Here is a 26,563-nt window from a genome sequence, read left to right as displayed (position 1 = left end):
TAAGCAACTCCAACCATCTCCGCTGCCTCAAATTAAGATCCTTCTACTTGAACAAGTGCTGGAGGCTACGATGATCAGTAAACACTTTGCAAGACATACCATACAAGTAATGCCTCCATATCTTTAATGCGTGGACTATGGCAGCCAACTCCAAATCATGAACGGGGTAGTTTTTCTTATGGGGATTCAACTACCGAGAAGCATAAGCAATAACTCTACCCTCATGCATCAATACACCACCAATGCCAACTCTCGAAGTATCACAATACACGGTATATGAACCTGAAGCTGATGGCAAAACTAACACTAGAGCTGTGGTCACAGCTGTCTTGAGCTTCCAAAGCTCTCCTCACACTCGTCTGACCATACAAATAAAACATCCTTCTGAGTCAACTTGGTCAAGGGCGATGCGATAGATGAGAATCCCTGAATCAACTGGCGATAATAGCCTACCAAACCAAGAAAACTGCGAATCTCAGTGGCTGAGGATGATTTGGGCCAACTCTGAACCGCCTCTATCTTTTTTGGATCAACCTGAATACCCTCATTGGACACCACATGCCCTAAGAAAGCCACTGAACCGAGCCAAAACTCACACTTGGAGAATTTTGCATAAAGCTTCTCCTCTCTCAATCTCTGCAACACAACTCTCAAATGCTCCGCGTGCTCCTCCTGACTATGCAAATATACTAGAATATCATCAATGAAGACTATGACAAACAAGTCAAGATAAGGCCGAAATACGCTGTTCATCAAATATATGAACGCTGCTGGGGCATTAGTCAACCCAAAAGACATCACCAAGAATCCATAATGATCATATCTGGTCTTGAAAGATGTCTTAAGAATATCCGAGTCCCTGATCTTCAACTGGTGATAACCTAAATAGAGATCAATCTTGGAGAACACTCTCGCTCCCTAAAGCTGGTCGAATAAATCATCAATGCGAGCCAAAGGATACTTGTTCTTAATTGTTACTTTGTTCAATTGCCTATTATCAATGCACATTCTCATAATGCCATCCTTCTTTTTCATAAATAGAACCGGCGCACCCCAAGGTGACGCACTAGGCCGAATGAACCCTTTATGAAGGAGTTCCTAAAGTTGTTCTTTTAATTCCTTCAACTCCGCTAGTGCCATACGATACGGCAGAATAGAAATGGGATGAGTGCCCGGCATCAGGTCAATACCAAAATCAATATCCCTGTCAGGTGGCATGCCCGGCAGGTCTGCAGGAAAAACATCGGGAAAATTCCTCACAACTGGGACAGAATCAATAGTGGGAGTCTCAGCTCCAACATCCCTCACAAAAGATAGATACGAAAGACAACCCTTCCCAACCATACGCTGGGCTTTCAAGAATGAGATCACTCTACTAGGAATATAATCAGTCATACCTCGCCACTCGATCCATGGCACACCCGGTATAGCCAATGTGACTGTCTTAGCATGACAGTCCAGAATAGCATGACATGGAGATAGCCAATCCATGCCCAAAATGACATAGAAATCCACCATACACAATAATAAACAATACACATAGGTCTCCAGACCACCAATAGTCACCACACACGACTGGTACACACAGTTTACAACAATAGTATCGCCCACCAGAGTAGATACATGCACAGGTGAAGCAAGAAACTCACGGGGCGTACCCATATAACGGGCAAAGTATGATGACACATAAGAAAAGGTGGAACCAGGATCAAATAATACAGAGGCATCCCTGTGGCAGACTGAAACAATACCCGTAATAACATCATCTGAAGCAATAGCATCGGGTCCGCCTGAAAGTGCAGAGAAATGGGCTTGACAGCCACTTGATCGACACCCCCCCCTCTGGGGTGACCCCTAGCTGACTGACCTCCACCCCTAGCTGGATGGACGGGTGGTGGTGAAGTAACTGGCACAAAGCCGATGACTGATTCACCCGCACGCCTCAAACTGGAACCAACATAGCACATAATCGTGCAATCGACTAATCCATAGCAGACTCCCCCACTTGGCTCGAAGCCATAGATCAAAACACACTCAATAACTCATAATGCATATACTCTATTACTGCTATAGTACCATAGTGAGACAAGCTCAATTCTTCATAAGCTCATGGAACACAGACCATCTGGTACTTTATATTTTCTGCAAATCTCGCATTCACTCTCGTAGTAGCCAAGCCTACTCTCTTGAGCAACCCAAATTCAAATTGTAAAACATATATTCCCTGGTAACAGAGATCTTCCAATAAATGACATAAGGGATTACGCAAACTTCAGAACAATTCGCAAGAGATAACCCCACTTGCTTTGCCTCAAAATAACATTTCTGTATACCTTCCACCGTCATAAATATTACGCAGTCGCTTAAACTTCCGAAGTCTGAACTCAGACCGCAACATGAAATTTACTCCACTCCTAACTAGGAAACATGGAAAGATTCTTCACACCCCATAAATCGGGGCTATACCTCAAATCAAGATGAAAATCGAGCACATAATAGTCATTCTATCCTCCAGCAGACCCTTTTCGTTGCTTCCAAATCACATGAATACATCTCGTAGTCACATCACACTCATAACGTAACTATCCAGTCATCACCTCCCTTAATAGGGATACAACAGAACATATGGATCCAGAAACACGCGCTTACGAAATCAACAGCTCAGGGCTTAAGCTATAGGCAAAAATCCGGCCTCAAGTCTTCCCGACTAGCCCAACATCAACACACAGAGATCACATCTCGCCCCTCGATTAGGGAATCACAAGCCATCGATGCATATCCGATACCGAGCACTCATGCGTATACGAACGTGTGAAAGGAGTTCAAAGAGTTATATTTCAAGCTGAATCAAGGACGCACGAGAAGAATTCCAAGAATATAAAGTTTTTTTTCCTAAAGGTTCTGCGGCCTCTCAAGGATAAATACAGATGTCTCCGTACCGATCCGCGAGACTTTGCTAAACCTTCTCATGACTTGTGAGACCTATGTAACCTAGGCTCTGATACCAACTTGTCACGACCCAAACCCGGACCCGATCGTGATGGCGCCTATCATGAAGATAAGGCTAGCCGACACGTTTTCTTTTTCTAATTACTAACAATTAAGCATTAAGAAACAGTCGAACATGATAAAATGATCCAAAGTAGCAGGTAATGTCGTAAATACGTGGAAGAACAACCCAACACAGCCCGAAACCGGGGTGTCACTAGTCATGAGCATCTATAAGTCATAATACAAATCCGCTAAGTCAATAAACTAGTGCAACTATCTGAAAAGAGATCCCTATATCAAAATCTCGCATACCAACCGGAAATCGCCAAAATATCAACTTTGTCAATTCAAGCCTAAATCTACTACGGACCTCTAAAATTCATTCCGATCACGCTCCTAAGTGACAAATCACCTCTCGAAGTTAACCGAACCATCAAAACTCATATCCGAGTCCTCTAACACATAAGTCAACATCTGGTTGACGTTTCCAACTTAAACTCACTCTAAAGAGACTAAGTGTCTCAAACCTTACTAAATCCTTTTCGAACTCGATCCGACCAACCCGATACCACATAACACGGATAAAAAAAGCATAACGAAGCAGGAATAGGGAAAATGGCGCGGTAACTCATGAGACGACAGGTCGGGTCGTCACAACTATCAACATCTATTTACAACTCAAAAAATAACTTCTCTTAAAAAGAATAGTTTACAGCCTTTCAATGTTTTAACATCACATGATCAATTTGGTTTAACAAAACCATTGCAAGACTGTGAAATTATAAATGTTATTCAATCATTTAAAACACTAAAAGCACCTGGACCGAATAGGCTTCATCCCTTATTTTATCAAAAATGTTGGGACATAATTGGTAACTCAGTTAAATTTTATTATCATAAAGTTTTCTACGAACATCAGATTGACCCTTCTATTAATACAACTTTCATTTGCTTAATTCTCGAGAATAATAATGCATCCACAATATCACAATTTTGACCTATTAGCCTTTGTAATACGATCTATAAGATTATTACAAAAATAATTGTAAACAGACTAAAACCTGTTCTGGACCATATTGTTCATCCAACTCAATCTAGATTCCAGAAAAATAAAAGGGCAGCTGACAATGCTATTATTGTACAAGAAATCATTACCAAATTTCAAAAAATGAAAGGTAATAATTTATACATGCTTTTAAAGTTGGATCTTGAAAAATCTTTTGACAAATTAGAGTGGTTGTTTATACATAATACATTAATCAACCTTAATTTCCCATATTCTTTTATTAAACTAATTATGTCATGTATAACAACTACTACTACTTCAATTTTGATTAATGGTAACCCTACAGACTACTTCACACCCACAAGAGGTATTAGACAGGAAGACCCATTATCACCTTACTTATTTATTCTATGCTTGGAAATGTTTTCGCGAAAAATAAACACATCAGTTGATTATCATGCTTGGATACCCCTTTCAATTGGGAACAAAGGACCTCAGTTATCCCACTTATTTTTTGCTGATGATATTATTCTTACATAAAAAATTACAGATAAATCATGTCTAGTAATTGTTAATACTATTACTCATTTTACATATCACTCTGGACAAACTATCAATTTTGATAATCCAAAAAAAATTCTCAAAAAATTGCTCACCTAATATAAGATCTACTATACAACAAATCTTCCAAATTAATGAAGGGAAAAGTTTTAGAAAAATACTTACGATTTCCTATATTTATTAAGAAGCCTGCTAAAATGGATTACCAATTATTAATTGAAAATTTCAAAAATAAATTGACAGGGTGGAAAACAATTTTTTTTATCAAAAGCAGGAAGGACTACTTTAATTCGTTCAACTTTAAACCATCTTCCCAACCACCCTATGCAATACACTAAAATACCTACTTATATACTTTCCTACCTCAATCGTTATCAACGTAATTTCCTATGGGGAACAACTCAATAGAAGAAAAAATTACATTTAATCAAGTGGTCTACCATCACACAACCTCTCGATCAAGGAGGGTTAGGAATACAGAACCTCACTATAAAAAAATCAAGCTTTGCATGCAAGTCTTGCATTGAGGTTATTTCAGAATCCTAATCAACTATGGGCACAAGTGTTATTATATCATTACTTACGACAACCACAATTGATCAAAAAATAAATTTCAACAACTTGGCGTAATATTATGAAAGGATAGTACTACTGTTGTTTAGGGTATAAATGGAATCCAACAATGGGAAATCATGTAAAATTCTAGAATGATCCTTGGATTAGTCAGAATTACTTAATTCGTAACTGCATATACGGACCCCTTCCGCAATATGAGGGGAAAAAACTGTTTCAAACTACTATTATAACCATAAATGGCATTTCAATATATTACCCTTCACTTTCCCAAATCACTTACAGTCTGCAATCAAAGATATTTATATGCATATTTCACCCTCAAAATATGATAAATATATTGGGCCCTCACACAAAATGGCATATTTTCTGTCAAATCAATGTACAATTTTATCACAAATAACATAAATCCCACAACAACTAATCCAATATATAGTTATAACTGGATTTGGAAACTTCATATTCCTCCAAAAATATCATTCTTCTTATGGTTAATTTGTCACGATACACTTCCAACAGCTGCTTATCTCACAAGATTAGGTATCCTGAATTCATCTATATGTGCGCAGTGTCATATGGCCCCTGAAACATTACAACATATATTTCTAGAATGTCCAGCTTCCATACAACTTTGGACTATGCTTAAGATGTCAACTGTCAATGCCAATTCCCCTCTATCCCATAATGCTACTGTAAATTGGTTATACCAATTTATACATCAACAGTTACAATTCACCCATCATAAAATTCCAAATACCACTCTCATACCATTTTCATTATGGGAGCTATGGCTTATACGTAATAAAAACACTCTAGATCATCAAAAAGAATTTTTAAGTATATCTTTCATATTAAAAAAGGCTGCAGAATTTTATTACCTAACAAATCCTATATTAAAGAATTATTCTTTAATACCGTTATATATAAAATGGCACCTGATTATGCCCAACTATGCCTTATTAAAAGGACTAAACGGACGTTGCAAATATAATCTGAGTATTTAGCCCAGAGTCGAACCCACAAGGAATTAACCTATCAATTACTCTTGTTAGACTCACTAAATTCTACGTAATCAACCTCCCAAATGTTTTGAATAACAATTGAGAATATTTTTACTAACTATGACAGACTACAATTAAGGAAATAAAGACTAACTATGATTAAGTTGTAAACAATTAAGAGAAGGATCTAAGGTTGTGATTTTCTCTATTGATGGAATCCCTTCTGGTTATGTTTCACATAAATTTGCCTAATCATCTCTATCAATAATGAGCACTCTTATTACTGTAAATCTGTCCTGAGTAATTACGATAATTTACTAGATGCACTCTCCCGAGTTACTCTAGTTGGCCTTGATTATAGCTCGCTTTAGATCATACCCAAGGCTTCATTATCCCTAATTCTGCCTTTAAACCCTCGGTTATTGATCCCTCATATACTTTGGGAGTGGTGATGTTCAACAATTACCTAAATATGCACTTTCTCTCAAGTAATACATACTAAATAGGCACAGCTAATTGAGGATCCTATCAATTAACCACAACAAGAACGTAGTTGAACAAATAGAGATTAAACCGGGCAAACTATATTAACATAACAAGAAGTTCATTCTTTAATAGGTTCCATGAAAACCCTAGACTAAATATTTAGCTACTCATAATTGTGTTCATAATTTTCCAAATAAATTGCATAATTAAATTACAAAGCAAAGATGAAGGAATGAAGAATTCGATGCCGATCTCCTCCGAAAATTGCTCCAAACGTTTTCTCCCTTACGAAATAGCCTCCCTAGGTCTAAGATATGTCAACAGTATTCAAAATGGCATTTTTACATGTATTTATACCAAATAGGGTCGGGCCCAGACGAAACACCCTTTCCTGAGCGAACTAGGACTTGGCTTTGTAAAAATTGAACAGCTGCGCCATAGGCCGCGCCACACCATGCGGCGCGTTAGTGCACTTTATCTGCAGCCTCTTCTTTTCGTGTTAGGCATCATTTTACACTGCTGCGTTTCTCAGAGTGAACTTATTTCGTCCTCTTTTAACATCCAGATTTCGTACACGACCCCCTAACATGATTCCGGCTTAACGTATTGGGCTTTTTGTCATGACCCAAACTGATGGGCCGTGACGGGCACCCGGTACCTTACTCAGTCGAGTACGAACGTAAAGTATTTTTCTTATTACATTATTATATACACATGACATACGTGCCTAATAAGCCAACATGATCCTTTATAAACTCAAGACATAGATCGACCATACCGTACAATCTTTTATATACACGACATATGTCTACAAGCCTTTAAGAGTATATAAATGTCATAAAGGTCGGGACAGAGTCTCGCCTTACCAAACAATACACGTCTAAATTATACTAACCAAACGAGAAACTCCGAAGCAAATGGAGCGCACCAATATCTTCCACTAAGCTGATAGTGTACTTGGAGGGCTCTCGACCTGCATATCGAGACCTACGGGCATGAAACGCAGCGTCTCCGGGCAAAAGAGACATCAGTACGAATAATGTACTGAGTATGTAAGGCACATAAATAAATACATAAGAGACATGGAAGAAATATAGAGTACATGACTCAACCTGTAAGTCTGAATAACTTTGTAAATCATAAATTACTTTTAGCATCATACATATGCGTATGAATGTCATGCTGTGCATAGGTACATGTTTCATAATATCATCAGCCTTTGAGGGTATCCCATCATATCATATCGGCCACTGTGGCCAAAATCATCATCGTATACCAGCTGATCAAGTGGTGATGCGTATATAACGCCATAACCTCTTCCCATATTTCATATACATATACATATATATATATATATACGTGTATATAACGCTGTTTGAATCATATTTCAGCCATTGTGGACAACATCATCATCATATACCAGCTGATCAGGTGGTGGTGCGTATATAACGCCATAACCTTTTCCATATCCCATATATATATACATACATATATATGCGTATATAACGCCATCTGGTCATGGGTCAATGCACATGAATGCAATGCATGAAAAGAACATTATTAAAATCTTTCGGAGCTTCATAAGACCATTTTGTCTTTGAGTAATATCATAAAGTAAACTCTTTTCAGTTTTTGTATTTTTCTGAGACCCATGAACAGATGATAAAATATTATGACACACGGAAATTCAGTAACATAGATATCTCTAATACTTCTCTAAATAGATTTATTCATGTAATTTGTGTATTTACAAGTTTTGTTCGTATCGTATGGATCATGCCAAAAGAAAGAAGGGATAGCCTTAACATACCTGTTTCGAAGAAATTTACACTTGGATTCCTTGAAATCTTGGACAAATTTGTTCTGCTTCTAACGTTTTGTGTATTGAAGATAGAAATGGAATTAAATCTTAATGGTTGAACTTTGAGATTTCAATTGAATTCTTGGCAAGAATTTGGGACGAAATTGCTTCATAATGAAGCTTGTGTTTGAAGTGGAACGTTTCTGCTTTTCAACGTCAAAGGCAGATTTTGATTTTAAATCTTTTACAAAGATATGTTGCCAAGTCTTGTGGATATTGACAAAATCAAAAAAAACTGATGGATTATCACCTTGGTTATAAAAGGTGTCTTCCATCCAAGACATTAAGTTGCCACCTAGGATAGTAGACTAAAGAGTCATTGTAGGGAGGGCTACCACGTGGGGTGTAAATTATTAAATTTTTATCCACTTATTAGTTAATCGGGTAATGTCCCGTTACCCGATAATTAATCAATTACTCGCATAATTTAAAAATTATCTCAACTTAATTAAATACTACTCTCTTTTAACATACCTTGTACATCTTACTATCACGGCCATGCAGTACCTTGTATGGCACTAGTCCATAAATACCGGGTATTTTAGCTCGGGTCGTATTTTATCCCAAATGCCAAACTTTGACAAATTCATTTTCGTAGACTTGCTCCCCTTTTCACCTTCATGAATTTACTAATCACTTGTGAAATAGCATAATCTTTATAATCCCCAAATAATATTTTCTTTGGACTGATGTCACTTACCTTACGACAAATTCAATGTAAAATACTACAGGGTGCAACACTGCCGTAACTTATTACTGCGAACCGTAGTATCACCATAATGTAATACTGTCGGGTACAACACTGTCGTAACTTAATACTGCAGGGCATAACATCGTCGTAATATAATACCGTGGAATGTAATATTGACTTAATATTGCGGGGCGTAACATCATTCCCCCCTTTGGAACATTCGTCCTCGAATGCTGACTGATGCTCTTATCATTTTCGTAACTTATAGATCTTGTGAATACCTTAATACTCTTCTTTCCATTTAAGAAGTTTCCCTGTGAATAAATCCAAAGTCTAGGGTATCCCCCCTTTTGTCTTTTTGCTCATATCATGACATGCGGTCGAAATCTTTGTAATCTTGCAACTTTTGTTACCTCCTGTCATGTAGCCTGTATGACCCTGGCTTTGTAGGTGCACTTATGCGATTCATCTTTCCTTTTTCCTTTTATCTTTTAGTCAATTTGTAGGCCTTACTTTGTATATACAAGGCTTAATAGGATGCCTCTCTGGACCTCTACAGGTATACTGAAGTCCGTTGCTCGATACTTTGTAGAACTTGCGAATATGGCCATATCTTATTTCATAGATCTTGTTATCCATTCATATGACTTTACTGCATTTCCATGGGTTATACTATACCATAATTTTTGCTTCAATATACCTTTGCTAAGGTATGCTTACCAAGTTCCCAGTTATTTTTGTTGCCTACCCTTTAGGTATAAATCTCAGTCCTTTAATGCCCCCTTCATTACCGTTCGTCTTAAGAATCATGGCCTAATCTCATGTCATACTTTGTAACTTATATCTGACCATTATTGATTCACCTCAATGTTGATCTATAATCCTTCACTTGAAGACTTGAAGCTTCTTACGTAATACATTACCGCTAGGGCTTACGTTGTATTGAGGAATATTTGAAGTGATTTCCATAATCATATTTCATAGTGTCTCAATATGATTTACCTTATGGGGGTATCTTGATTGTGTGCCACCAGCGAAATTTTTTTCTCCTTCTCTTCTTCAATTTTCTCTTCTTTTTTTTCCAACTTATTATTCAAATGAAGGCTCAAACGTTATCCTTCTCACTCGCCTTTTCTCGTTCTTACATCCTGTCATAAAACTTTATCGCTTTACTATACTTTAGCTTGCGGCCTATACATATCTATTTATGCTACTCGTAATCTTCCTTCAACTTGCTTGAATTTCCTTGTGTTATTTTAGAACATTAAGTGAGACATCACATCGTCTTTAACTCTTCTTTACTTTCTTACTAGACCTCTCGATACCCAGAAATCACTGACTAGAAGATATGCCACTGACGATGCCGCTATCATTCCTGGATATTAAATCCCCATGATTATAGCCTTCTATCCGAAGTATGGACTATTCACGATCTTCTGCCTTTGAGTATCTCGTATTTTGTTCACCTTTACCTTACTTACCTTAAAATTTCGCATCGCATCTTCTATCTCTTTCCTGACCTCCCTTCCACCTAGTTGTAATTAACGTCCATAACTTGAAGCTCTATTATAATACTCGCACCTCTGGTACATACACAATCTGGTAAGAGCTTCGTACTGACTTTTTATGAGGCTGGTACTTCTTCTAACTGGATTCCTTGTAGAGCCATTATAGATTATGGTTGTTGTGTTATTTCTCTTGAACATCTGATATTGAGAGTGATTTTGTCATGTTCTCAAGCACAACTTCTATAATTTTTCTAAGTCCAATAATCAGACTTCTAATTTACTTGGGTGATGCAATTCTTTAGTTTCCTCTTCCTTTTGATCAGCCTTTACGTAGGCTTAAGCTATCTTCTAATTTGTGCCTCATAGTAACCTTAGCCTTTCATGGGTGTTATGGAATATCCATGATACAATCTTCTAACAATCTAATCCTTTATCTATGCCCCGGGCTCAATTCTTTCTTTTAACTCATACTGGAGTCTTTTATAGCTGTATGATTGTCAACAAATATGCTGCCTGGATAATGCTCCAAAATCTTGAGTGTATCTACTAACTCTGGATCCTTGATCGAATAATTCTTTCATTTTATCTTATCTTTCTTTCACCGTAAGCTATTACTTTTCCTGGTCTTTCTGCCCCTTGTTGCATCCATACTTAGCTTATCTTAGTGCCCACACTTGCCAGAGTTTCCATACAACTCATTGATCTCGAATATTACTTTTAATTCTTACTTCTCGTTCATTAGCCACGGTGGGTGCCACTTTTCTATGGAATGCTTACAATGTAGTTGCGAGATTGTTGTTACATGACCATTTCCTATTTAGGTCGTTGTGCTTACGTTGAGGCCTTCTTTCTTATCTCCTCAGCTAGTCTTTCGTTGTAGTACTTAGGGAGAACCCTTGACTCTCGTAAAGTTGTGAGCTTATTACGGACCTTTTTGATGTCTTTACTTGCCTATAATCATCCGTAGTTGCTTACTTCCATGCCCTTGTGCTTGTATGGTTGCTTCTGAACTGATATTTTGACCCCCTTCCCAGTGGAACTTTCTTTTATTCCCGTAACACTCATACGTACCTTTAACTACCCCAACTCTTGTTTGAATATATCTCAAGTATTATAATGATATTCTTCGAGGCTAAACTCTCCATGTTGGGTTTTACTATGTTTATCTCACACGATCTGATGATTCATCTGTAACCTCCTGTTTAGCCATAACTGGGATCTTCATGACCAATTACTAACTACTTGTTGGCCCATTCTCATATCAATATTCCTCGTAATCTTTCTTGGGTTACTTTCTTTGTCTTAACATACGTCTCGCACTGGCTCCTTATTTATTAATAACAGCTAGGGCAGGAACCTTTACTTCCTCTCCTTGATGCCGTGCTTGCACAATATTCTTGAATCGTAGCGTATCTGTAAGATTTGGATAAGTTCCATCTCATTCCTCTTTCATTTATCGCATTCTTCCTTTACCATTCCATAGTCACTAGAACCCCTTTATTTTGACTTAATGCCACATCACTCCATATTCCCCCTTTAGGGGTGCACTAAGAGCTGAAGCCACGAGGATCTACCTATAAATGTTTTACCTCTTCATCTTTGGCGTCGTTTCTTAACATCAATGATCCTTACTCGCCTTGCGGCAATCCTTCTATACCAAGGATGACAAATTCCCTTACTCGCGAGGGTGACACTAAATGTAACTGGTACATACAGTCCCTTAAGCTTAACTTTGCTAACATTGCTTGCTTTAGGGAAGCATCTTCCTGAATAACCATTCACTGAATTTCTCATGAATCTTCTTCTGTTGTCCGTCCTATTATTGCCGGAACGCGATATGAAATTCTTATGATGTTGACTATTATCAAATCACTCAGTCCCTAATTCATGCTTAGTTTATCTTGTTTACTAGTCCATACTGATTTCTGTTACTCTGGGATTAACTCTCCCCTCTGGTAGTCGCGTTGGAGTCACGAACTTATTTCTCGAAAATGGATATAACCTTATAGCCTATACTCTTTCATTGTCTTAAGGCCCATCACCTTTCATCTCTTTCTTTATTTGACTATAGGTTCTGTAACACTCTACCGTTTTCATCTATGTATCACACCTTATTCATAATGCTTTCTTATCTCTCTTCTCATTACTCTGCTAATATTTCTGCATATCCCTTTTCTTTTGAAAACTTCAATATGGCGTTCTTTCGCTTTTAGCTTTGCATTGATCCCTCCAATGGCTCTTTGGGTTGCTCAACATCCTTGCTCTACTAGGGATGAGAGCCACACTTAAGGTAATATTTATACCATTCAGGCTTTTACTGCCTATTTTCTGAATGCTAGTATTCATATCTAATCGTAATATTCTAGGGTGCACCATCTGGGTGTCTCATAAGAAGATCTATTGGCACATTTGTAATACCCTTTGGAAATGCCAACAAATGAAAGTAATCCATTTACCAATTTGGGTTACTCTAACCCCAGCTGGATCTTGATATCTCATCCATCTCTTAACTATACATGTTAGCCCCCACAGGGCATAACTGAAATGCGTGTGACCAATTGTACATAACTCTGTTACTATTGAGTATACTCAAACGTTCCTCTGCCTCAATTATAAACGTTGTTAACCTTCATTAACTGGGCGCCTCATACCCTTCTCCATCTTGCTTATTTTGCTTGTTGAAACTTGTATTTATCTTTTTAATCTCTCATTGTCTTTCACCATAAAGGTGGATAGGTGTCACGACCCAACCCCGATCCCAATCGTGATGGCGCCTCTCATGAAGACAAGGCCAGCTAGACCAAAATAGAATACCTCTTTTAAATAGTTAAATTCCACAGATAGTTCTACAACATGATATGATAACCATAATTTGCGGAAATAACAATAACAACAGTAGAAACCATCCCGACACAGCTCTAACCGGGGTGTCACAAGTCATGAGCAACTAATAAATCTGGATACCAGTATACTAGATACGAAATCTGATACAAAAGTTCAAGAACATGAAAATAGTAAGATAAGGAAGGCACGGGGGCTGCGGACGCCAACAGCTACCTCGTGGTCTCCGAAAACACTGCCTGGACTGGGAAGATCAGCACTCAGGAGCGGACTCTGCGATGCCTGAATCTGCACACACGGTGCATGGAGCAATGTGAGTACTCCGACCCAGTGAGTAATAAATATAAATAATGGCTGAAAGCAAGAAAACACATAAAGGCACAAAACAATTCTATATCAAGTAGTAAAATCACTTAAAGTAGTAAATCCATGAAGAAGTCGGATGAAATTCCTTTAAACCAAGTAAAACAGGTAATTTAGCAGGTAAATAACAAGTAGAAATCTGCCCCTCTAGCACAGTAACAATCGCTCAGAACAGTATCAGCCCCTCGGGCTCACTCTCAGTACAATATCAGCCCCTCGGGCTCACTCTCAAATCATGATGGGTACCCGCGCTCACTGTGGGGGTGCAGACTTCAGAGGGGCCCCTTACGGCCCAAGCGCTATATCAAGCCACCTCGTGGAATATAAAAGTATCTCAGTCCCTCGGCCTCATATCACTCAGCATATCCTCACATATGGCCCTCGGCCTCACTCAGTCCGAAAATTATCACAAGCCCCTCGGGCATTAGTAAAACATTAGTTCTTAGCCCAAAACATTAGTTCTTAACCAATTCCGATCACACTCCTAAGTCATAAATCATCTCCCAAAGCTAGCAGAACCATCAGAACTCACATCTGAGCCCTCTAGCACATAAGTCAATATCCGGTTAACTTTTCCAACTTAAACCTTCTTAAAAGAGACTAAGTGTCTTATTTCTTACCAAATCCACTCCGAACGCAAACTTCTCTCGACCACATAAAACACGAATAACGAAGCATAAAGAAGCAGAAATGGGAAAAACAGAGTAGAAACTCATGAGACGATAACCAATCCATGCCCAAAATGACGTCAAAATCCACCATCTGTGGTAGACTGAGACAATACCTGTAATGACAGCATCTGAAGCAATAGCATCGGGTCTAGCTGGAAGTGCATAGAAATGAGTCTGACCACCGCCTGATCGACCTCCCCCTCTGGGGAGACCCCAGCTGCCTGACCTCCACCCCTAGCTGGCTGGGTGGGCAGTGAAGTAACTGGAGCAAAAGTTGAGGGCTGACCCCTCTGCTGGGACGAACTAGCAACATGACAAGGACACTACCTCCACACATGCCCAAACTCTCCACACTCAAAACAACTCTGAGGTGCTGGAGAAGGGGACTGAAAGGAACCCCTCGCACCGGAGTGACTAGCTGATGTACTCGGCATAGAAGAACCCTGAGCCGACGGGGCACGAGATGAACTCTGAGCTAGGAGGGCACTGAATGAAGGCTGGCCCTGCTGAGACCCATGATAACCACGACCTGAAGATGCCCCGCGATACTCTGGATGGGCTGACTGAGCAAGCTTGAAAGAACAACCTCTACTATTTTGGAACTTTCCTTTCGAAGGAGCACCACTGTAAATGCCCGATCCTCTAGGCCTCTTGGCCTTTCTCTCCTCTCAATCCTGACGGCAAACCGTATCAATCTCGCGAGCGATTCAACCACCTCCTCGAACGTAGCACCCAACACTCTTTCTCTGGTCATAATAAAACGGAGATGATAGTTAAGGCCATTAACAAATCTCCTGATCCTCTCACAATCTATCGGAACCATCCAGACGGCATAACGAGCCAACTCAGGAAACCTCGACTCATACTATGAGACAGTCATATCCGCCTGCCTCAACCACTCAAACTCTCTATGTAGCTCCTCTCTGCGAGACTGCGACACATACTTCTCCAGGTAAAGAACAAAGAACTCATGCCAAGTAAGGGGCTTTGAACCAAGCGGCCTACGCCTCTCATACGCCTCCCACCAAGTGAAGGCAGCCGCAGCAAACTGAAAAGTGGTAAATGCCACACCACTAGTCTCAAGAATACCTACTATACGGAGCATCCGCTGACACTTATTTAGAAAACCCTGGGCATCCTCACCCTCAGCACCACTGAATGACGGAGGCTGGAGTCTACCAAACCTCTCAAGACGACGCTGCTCATCATCCAGCATAACTGGCACAACAAACTCTTGAGCTGGTGCAACCGGCTAGGATGGAGGTGCCCCAGGCGTCTGAAGTCCCTGCACTACCTGCTCAGGTGTGCGAGCAGTGGGGGTCTGATTGCCTCCCCTGGCTTGTGAAGTAGCTGCTACTGCGGTGGCTGAAACTGCCTGAGCCAGGCCAGTGCAAACTAATAAGATCTGTGCCAAGGCCTCCTGAAGACCCGGAATCACGATGAGAACAGCTGGTGCCTGAACTGGTGCTGCTAGAGCATCCATAACTGGAGCCTGATCCGGAGCTAGGGCAGCTGGTGGATATACAGGTGTTGCCCTCGCTCTTCTGCCTCTGCCACGACCACGACTGCATCCACGGCCTCTAGTGGTCTCCGTTGGTGGCACTGGTGGTCGTCCACCTCGTCCGGTAGCTCGCGTCCTCACCATCTATGAGAGAATAGGATAACAGAAGTTTAGTACTCGGACCAATAAGTTCGCACGACAAGAGTTTCAAGAATATGAAGTTTTTCCTACAGGTTCTGCAGTCTCTCGAGGATAAATACAGACGTCTCCGTACCAATCCACGAGACTCTACTAAACCTGCTCATGACTCGTGAGACCTATGTAACCTAGGCTATGATACCAACTTGTCACGACCCAAACCCGATCCTGGTCGTGATGGCGCCTCTCGTGAAGACAAGGCCAGTCAGACCAAAATAGAACACCTCTTTTAAATAGTTAAATTCCACAGATAGTTCTACAATATGATATGATAACCATAATTTGTGGAAATAACAATAACAACAGTAGAAACCATCTCGTCACAGCCCTAACCGGGGTATTACAAGTCATGAGCAACTAATAAATCCAGATACCAGTCTACAGGATACGAAATCCGATATAGAAGTTCAAGAACATGAAAATAGTAAGATAAGGGAGGCTCGGGGGCTGCGGACGCCAACAGCTACCTCATGGTCTCTGAAAAAATACTGCCTGGACTGGGAAGATCAGCACTCAGGAGCGGACTCTGCGATGCCTGAATCTGCACACACGGTGCATGGAGTAATGTGAGTACTCCGACACAGTGAGTAATAAATATAAATAATGGCTGAAAGCAAGAAAACACGTAAAGGCACAAAGCAATTCTATATCAAGCAGTAAAATTAATTAAAGCAGTAAATCCATGAAGAAGTCGAATGAAATTCTTTTAAACCAAGTAAAACAAGTAATTTAGCAGGTAAATAACAAGTAGAAATCCGTCCCTCGGGCACAGTAACAATCGCTCAGAATAGTATCAGCCCATCGGGCTCACTCTCAGTACAATATCAGCCCCTCGGGCTCACTCTCAAATCATGATGGGTACTCGCGCTCACTGTGGGGGTACAGATTCCAGAGGGGCCCCTTACGGGCCAAGCGCTATATAAAACCACCTCGTGGCATATAAAAGTATCTTAGGCCCTCGGTCTCATATCACTCAGCATATCCTCACATATGGCCCTCGGCCTCACTCAGTCCGAAAATTATCACAAGCCCCGCGGGCATTAGTGAAACATTAGTTCTCAGCCCAAAACATCATTTAAGTTTCAAATATGAATAAAAGTGGCTGAATTTGTAAAACCGTAAATATCAACAGGACTGAGTTCAAGTAATAAGTCAAATAGTGAGGAATTAGCGATAAAAATCCCCGGAAGGTTCAAATAGTTGGCACGAAGCCCAAATATGGCAATCAACCCAAATCATGATGATAACAAATAAGTTTCAGTCAACTACGCGGTAAAATAATCAATCGGGATGGACCAAGTCACAATCCCCAATAGTAAATGACTCCACGCTCATCATCGAGCGCGTGTCTCACCTCAATATAGCACTACGATGTGCGATCTAGGGTTTCAAACCCTCAGGACATCATTTACATTCATTACTCACCTCGAACCGGCTACAACTCTAGCTCGCGACGCCTTTGCCCCACAAATCGGCCTCCACGCGCGTCGAATCTATCCAAAATCAGAACGAATACATCACAATATGCTAAGGGAGCAAAGCCCAAGCGAAAACAATCGAAAATTATCAAAAATCCCAAATATAGCAAAATTCAAGCCCTGGGCCCACATCTCGAAACTCAGAAATTTTTACATCATTAGATTCCTTATCACCCCACGAGTCCATACATACCAAAAGTTCTCAATTCCGACCTCAAATTGTCCTTCAAATCCCAATTCAAAAATTCAAAATCCCAAGCCCTAGTTCTTCCTTTTTAGCTTAGTTTCCATAAATTTCTAGGTTAATTTCACAGTAGAATCACGTTTTAGGTTCATAAATCTTACCTCCATTTACTTCTCCTTGAATCCCTCCTCAATCTCCCTCAAAGAGCTCTCAAAATGATCAACTATGGTGGAAAAATGGCTCAAAATCGTGGATGAAATGTTTTATAACTTTCTGCCCAGTTCTGATATTCCTTCTTCGCGAACGCGGTCAAACACTCGCATTCGCGATGCACAAATTTAACTTGACCAGATTTCCTTCTACGCGATCGCAACCAAAGGCTCGCGAACGCAATGCTTTAGACTCCTCAACCTACGCGAACGCGGTCTCACTTACGCGGACGCGAAGAGCTACAGCTCCCGGACCCTTCACGCGGCAACTCCACTATGCAAACGCGACCTACCCTCACGCGAACGCGCACCAGCCTCCCACCTTCCACGAATGCGAGGCCTCAAACGCGAACGCGAAGGCCAAACATAGACCACCCCAAAATCCTTCTACGCGATCGCGACTCGCCCCACATGATCGCGAAGGCCAATTTCGTCTGCAACAGCTGAACAATTTCTGCAATGATCCAACACCAAAACTAGCCCGATTGGCCGCCTGAAACTTACCCGAGGCCCCCGGGACCTCAACCAAAAGCACCAAAACATCCTAAAACCTCATTCGAACTTGCTCCAATCATCAAAACACCTCAAACAACACCAAATCCATCAATTCACATCGAATTCAAGCCTAAGTTTTTTAAAAACTTCCGAAATATGCTTTCGATCAAAAACCCAACCAAATCACTTCCGAATGACCTGAATTTTTGCACACGCATCCCAAATGACATAACAAAGCTACTGAAACCCTCGGAATTCCATTCCGACCCTCAGATCAAAATCTCACCTACCAATCGGAAATCGCCAAAATACTAACTTCGCCAATTCAAGCCTAATTCTACACCGGACCTCCAAAACCAATTCTGATCACACTTCTAAGTCATAAATCATCTTCTGAAGCTAGCCGAACCATCGAAACTCACATCCGATCCCTCTAGCACATAAGTCAACATCTGGTTTACTTTTCCAACTTAAACCTTTTTAAAAGAGATTAAGTGTCTCATTTCTTACCAAATCCACTCCGAACGCAAACTTCTCAACTCGACCACATAAAACACAGATAACAAACATAAAGAAGCAGAAATGGGGGAAACGGAGCGGAAACGCATGAGACGACTGGTCGGGTCATCACAATAGGCATTCTTGCCTTAAGGCTCCTTATCAAGAGGCTTACACTAGTACAGACATGATCTGCTGATGACCTCATATTTACTTATCATAAGCATGATACAAAGTCAAGTTTCTCTAATTCAACACTTCCACAGCTATATCTCTTATCGATCATCTTTCTTAACGTAGGCATCGTCTTATTACGAATAAAAACATAAGCTTGAGATTGAATTCTTATAAGTGAGCTCTACCACACGATCTAGAGTAAGAAGAAAGAGTGGCAGTCTTAAATGCCCTATGGCCTCCTGCTTATAAGTGTGGTACATGACACACCCATAAACAAGACTTTACAAGACACAGCTTGTAGACTTCCTAGGACATAACTGCTCTGATACTACTTTTGTCATGACCCAAACCGATATGCCGTGATGGGCACCCGGTACCTTACTCAACCGAGTACCAACGTAACATATCTTTCTTAGTACATCATTATATACACATGACATACGGACCTAATAGGCCAACATGATCCTTTATAAACTCAAGACATAGACCGACTAAGAAGAACAATCTTTTATATACACGATATATGTCTGTAAGCCTCTAAGAGTATATAAATGTCATAAAGATCAGGACAGAGTCCTGCCTTACCAAAAAATACACGTCTAAATCATACTAACCAAACGAGCAACTCCGAAGCAAATGGAGCGCACCAACATCTTCCGATGAGCTGATAGCCTATTTGGAGGGCTTTCGACTTATCTATCGGGGCCTGTGGGCATGAAACGCAGCGTCTCCGGGCAAAAGAGACATCAGTACGAATAATGTACTGAGTATGTAAGGCACATAAATAAATACATAAGAGACATGGAAGAAATATAGAGTACATGACTCAACCTGTAAGTCTGAATAACTTTGTAAATCATAAATTACTTTTAGCATCATACATATGCGTATGAATGTCATGTTGTGCATAGGTACATGTTCCATAATATCATCAGCCTCTGAGGGTATCCCATCATATCATATCGGCCACTGTGGCCAAAATCATCATCGTATACCAGCTGATCAAGTGGTGATGCGTATATAACGCCATAACCTCTTCCCATATTTCATATACACATACATACATATATACGCGTATATAACGCCGTTTGAATCATATTTCAGCCACTGTGGGCAACATCATCATCATATACCAGCTGATCAGGTGGTGGTGCGTATATAACGCCATAACCTTTTCCATATCCCATATACATATATATGTGTATATAATGCCATCTGGTCATGGGTCAATGCACATGAATGCAATGCATGAAAAGAACATTATTAAAATCTTTCGGAGCTTCATAAGACCATTTTGTCTTTGAGTAATATCATAAAGTAAACTCTTTTCTATTTTCGTATTTTTCTAAGACCCATGAACAGATGATAAAATATTATGACACACGGAAATTCAAGAACATAGATATCTCTAATACTTCTATGAATAGAGTGATTCATGAAATTTGTGCATTTTCACGTTTCGTTCGTATCGTATAGATCATGCCAAAAAAAAGAAGGGATAGCCTTAATATACCTGTTTCGGTGAAATTTACACTTGGATTCCTTGAAATCTTGGACAAATTTATTTTGCTTCTAACGTTTTGTGTATTGAAAATAGAAATGGAATTAAATTTTAATGGTTGAACTTTGAGATTTCAATTGAAATCTTGGCCAGAATTTGGGACGAAATTGCTTCATAATGAAGCTTGTGCTTGAAGTGGAACGTTTCTGTTTTTCAATGTCAAATGCAGATTTTGATTTTAAATCTTTTACAAAGATATGTTGCCAAGTCTTGTGGATATGGACAAAATCAAAAAAAAAAAGCTAATGGATTATCACCTTGGTTATAAAAGGTGTCCTCCATCCAAGGCATTAGGTTGCCACCTAGGATAGTAGACTAAAGAGTCATTGTAGGGAGGGTTGCCACGTGGGCTGTAAATTATTAAATTTTTATCCACTTATTAGTTAATCGGGTAATGTCCTGTTACCCGGTAATTAATCAATTACTCGCATAATTTAAAAATTATCTCAACTTAATTAAATACTACTCTCTTTTAACATACCTTGTACATCTTACTATCACGGCCATGTAGTACCTTGTATAGTACTAGTCCATAAATATCGGGTATTTTAGCTCGGGCCGTATTTTATCCCAAATGCCAAACTTTGACAAAATTTATTTTCTTAGACTTGCTCCCCCTTTCACCTTCATGAATTTACTAATCACTTGTGAAATAGCATAATCCTTATAATCCCCAAATAATATTGTCTTTGGACTAATGTCAATTACCTTACGACAAATTCAACATAAAATACTGCAGGGTGCAACACTGTCGTAACTTATTACTACGAAGCATAATATCACCATAATGTAATACTGTCGGGTACAACACTGTCGTAACTTAATACTGCAGGGCATAACATCGTTGTAATATAATACTGCGGAACGTAATATTGACGTAATATTGCGGGGCGTAACACTTTTACTTAGACTTCAATGCTCCGAATTGATTAATTTAGCTCCAAATTAACTTTTGAGCTCAGGATCACTTCCTGCAAGGCATAAAACACGTACTAAATGTAATTCACTATCATTTAAGCTCAAACGCACGTAAAAATACAGTCATTGGAATGTAATACTACGGGTAAAATACAGGTTTCTAGCCTAACATCAACACTCCATACTTAGACAATTGCTCGTCCTCGAGCATTTGAACTACACTGCACCTAGGGATAACCTTTCATCAAACAACCTCCCTGATACATCATGCCAAGAATAATTAAAGTAGACTGAGCACCTTATCATAACATCCCACCCTCAAGATTCGACTCAAAAGTACCATGCATTAGTCACTCGCCCACTTACTCTAACATAGAGGTCAATGACATTATCTTTCCTTCATGAATCAAGTGCCCTCACACAACAAAAGAGAGTAGTCTCACACAATAAAATTTAAGAATATTTAGGAACTCGAGATAGAAAGAATTCACTCACTCTCAGAAATAACATTCATATGCCACAAAAGATGCACCATGGGCTTGCCCGTAGTGACTATTCTACTAATCGAGCTCCTTCAGTCTAGGATCAAGTAGGACTTTATTTGCTTGTAATGTAGGCTGTGAGACGGGTAGAATACATCTAGATATAAGAGTGATTACACCTCCCTAAGCACTTTAATACATATACTTTAACATTCAAACCCCACTTATGTCAAACCAAAACTCCACCTTCACATCAATCTAGATTAACTCCCTATATCTTTAAGTACAATTACGTCAAGATCCACCACTATCAAAGAATATATATATATATATATATATATGTGTGTGTGTGTGTGTGTGTGTTTTTTTCTTCTTTTTCTTTTCTTTCTTTTTTCAATTCAAGTGGCTCTTACTTTACTTTTTTTTTTCAACACAATGCACCTTTCTCCTTATTCCATTAGTTCCACTCAAAAGCCACACCCACTACCCCACACTTTAACTTTTACAAAGTTCATAACAATTTAAGTGCTCATGAGAGGTGAAAAGGTTCAAATATATGGTCAATTCAAACAATTGGGTAAGGCTTGTAACGTGGTTGCCAAAGAAACATGATTATAGGCTCAAAGGGATTAATTACGATACATCACAATTAGGCGGGTAAAATATGTATATATAAGCTCAACAAAGAAACGCCTATGTCACTTCCAAGACTGAACAAAACTACTATTTCGCTTTGCAAACACACGGAGCAAGTTCTAAGCATCAAATGCAACACACAGAATAACACAAAACCTTACACACACATGGCACATAACTCACTCAGGATTGGACTAATCAAGACACTCTTAGTCAAAGCAGTTAAGCACAGTTTTAATCATACAATTTAAGGCACTTATTTAAGAGTCAAGAATTGAGCCTAGGTGTCACAACTAAGGCCCTTACCACTCTCAAGGCATATGCAATCAAGATAAATTGATCCTTTAACTTAGCTTCCTAACTAAAGATTCTTAATTCCTAAAAAAATAAAAAGATTTAACTACACCCGGTTCAAGCAAAACCCTTGGAAATGAACCGCGGCACAAAGAAAAAACAAGGGGGAATTGTTACACTACCTAAAAGAAAAAAACTAAAATAAAAGACATATTTTTGGATTTTCACATATATGAATTTTTTTGTTTTTTTTCCTTTCGACTCATCTCCCTCAAGAAACCAGTCGATGAAATCCATCGTCGGGAATAGTCGAACTACATACTTAATTACTAACTATTACAGGCCCGATAGAATTCAGAATTATAGTTTACAGCCCAATTGTCTAAGAAAGCAAGAAACAAATCAAACAAAACCAACTGACAAATGAAAAAAAAAAAGACAAGTACAAATACAATCAAATAGGAGCACCCCACCCCACACTTAGGAAATTGCATTGTCCCCATTGCAAAATAGTAAAATCAAGAGTGAAAAGGTGACTCCCTGAGGCCCAAGCCTTAATCATCAGCACCCTCGAAGGTAGGCAAATACTCCTCATCATCAGAGGGAACAGAGTTGACATCCTCATCGGGTGGCAGCTGTCCTCCTCTCGCCAACCCCAACCACTGTTGAGTGATAGTAGAAAGGGGGTGATCCTGCTGCAACTCTTCCAAGTCGGTCTCCCCCCAAGCAGCTCGAAGGTGCAAGTCAGCAAACAGTAGTTGTAGTGTCTCCTCAACGCGGACCATCCTCTGGTCCGAATTAACAACCGCAGTAGGGGGGTCTATCACTGATGTCACATCATAGGGCCTAATAAGGTAAGACACTGGAATAGTCCTGTCATAGTGGTATTTCTCCTCCACAAGGTGTGCCTGCAACAATTGAGTGATCATACTCGGGTAATGTAGACAGCGAGTCCCAAGTGGCCGCACTTAAGCCATATGCTCAAGCATGATTTTACCCAGGTCAAACCGCATCCGAGTCAACAGGGCATAGATCAAACACACCTTCAGCCTGGGGACATCAGTGTCACTTTGAGTCGGTATGATCTTGGCATTAATCAACCGTAAAACAACCCTGGATGGCCGCTAGAATGTTGCCTTCTTTATGTCCTTGTGGATTCATTTGCATCTCGTGTCCATGCTACAGAAGAGTCAGTGCCACATAATAGGTGACGAATAGCCGGATAGTCTGGCCGATGGAGAAACCACTGAAAGAGTTTGCGGGGATTCTCTGTGAATCCCATAATTCGATTGATCACCCGGGAGGAGAATGGAATCACTTTACCCTTTACCTGCACTTCGTAAACTGCATCCAAGCTGGCTTCAGGTTGCCATTTAGCATAAAATTCTTTAACTAGGTTCACATTCACCGCATCACCGAGACAGAACAGACTGTCAAAACCCAAAGCCCGAATGTTGTTGTAAATTTCACCATATTTACGGCCAACTTCCTATCGTTACTAGCAACCTCAGGATACGGGTTGACTGACGGGAAAAATGTATGAAACTAGTGTCGAGCATGGGCGGGGACAGCCCGTATACCATATTTGCATGCTGGCACCACATCCGCATCTGGGTCAATGCACTCCTCCTCCTCTACTGGAGAGGGGGGAGGTGCCCGTCTCCCACCACAACGGCTACTAGAAGCAACCTCAGAAGAACCAGTGTTAGAGTGTTGGCTCGGGCGGCGAGATATTATACCTGCACAAGACGAACAATATTAGCCACAACATGAAAACTCAAACAATACCAAACGGGGTAACCACCCCACACTTATGTTATTGGCATGTTCACAAGTAAAATGTATATCAGGGACTCAGACTACCCCGATGAAAGTGTGCCACAAGCAATCAAAAATCCCCTCAACCACTAACAAATAGTACAACTGCAAAACCACAGACTATACTAGTTAAACATACAAAATTAAGAAGCTAATCTAGTAACTACGAAAAGAAATAAAAGAAGTTACACTAATGCACTACTAAAAAACTTCACAAAATACAACACAACACTACACAAGCACAAAGAATGAATCGAATATTCCAATTAGCACCTAGTACCATATTTTCTCATAGCAATTATTCTCCACGAAGCTACAATGTCACCTTCTATGTCATTGAGGCATTTAATCAAACACATGGCATTCACCAAAGTTACCTCATAATTTCAACTTTAATTCTTCCAAGATTACTACACAACCATACCAATCAACCATCCTACCACCACCACCATGTAACAAGGGCACAAAGTGCTCCAAATTTGCACAAATATACCAATAATTCTCGGCCTTTAAGGCACCTCCACACAACTTTACCATAAAAAAATTTTATAAGCATTAAGACATACTAAAAATCTTCCACAAGTATAAGCACAAGGGAAACTCAACAAGTGAAACACCAATCATGGCCAATATAAGCAATTAAATAGAAAAAAATTTTGCACCACTACACTACCTAGGGTTTAATTCAAATTAAACTATATTACTCATTACACTAAATTACTGAAAGAAAAGAGAAGAATGTAGAGAACTTACCTTGAGGATAAATGGAAGGGATGGAAGGTGTGTGTGGGAGAGGAATTGGAGAATAAAGGAAAATGGGGGATTTGGGGGAAGGGTTGGGGGCGTTGAACGGGTATTTTAAAAAAAGCTAGAATTTTTTTTTTTTTTTTTTAAAAAAAACTGTACTGCCGTGTCGCAGGGTCCAACACCCTATGCGGCGCGATAGTGTAAATTATCAGAGGTCCTCAACTTTTGTCTCTCAGACCCATTTGGCCTGGCGCGGTGCATGGCACGGCTCCCCATGCGGCACGGTAGGTCATTTTTCATAGAGTTCGATTTATTTTCGACATTTAGCTTCCGAGTTGCACCCCGACTCTATTATGTACTTATTTTATGTCCAATTCATGCTTGTACCTGCCCAATCAAGTCTCATAACTCCTAAATTCTAATAATCCTAAACTATAATTATGGGTAAGAGAGGTTAACAATTGGGTTGCCTCCCAATAAGCACCTGATTTAATGTCGCGACACGACGCAGATGAGCGCATTTAAGGCTCTCTCGACCTCTGAGGTTCAGTCATGTGGATCGTAGACACTTCCTTTGGTTCATTCATGCCCACATATAGTTTCAATCTATGCCCATTGACTCTAAATGTATGAGAGTCATTCTCTGAGGCAATGTCTACGGCACCTGAAGGGAATACTTCGACCACTCGAAATGGTCCAGACCATCACGACCTAAGTTTACCCAGAAATAACCTTAATCTTGAGTTATAAAGCAACACCATATCTCCGGGCTTGAAATTTCTCTCAACAATATTCTTTTCGTGTAACCGCTTCA

The sequence above is a fragment of the Nicotiana sylvestris genome, chromosome 8 (assembly GCF_000393655.2).
Source record: "Nicotiana sylvestris chromosome 8, ASM39365v2, whole genome shotgun sequence".
Taxonomy (NCBI): Eukaryota; Viridiplantae; Streptophyta; class Magnoliopsida; order Solanales; family Solanaceae; genus Nicotiana; species Nicotiana sylvestris.
The sequence above is the reverse complement of the archived record's forward strand: the minus strand, read 5'-3'. Positions refer to the sequence as shown.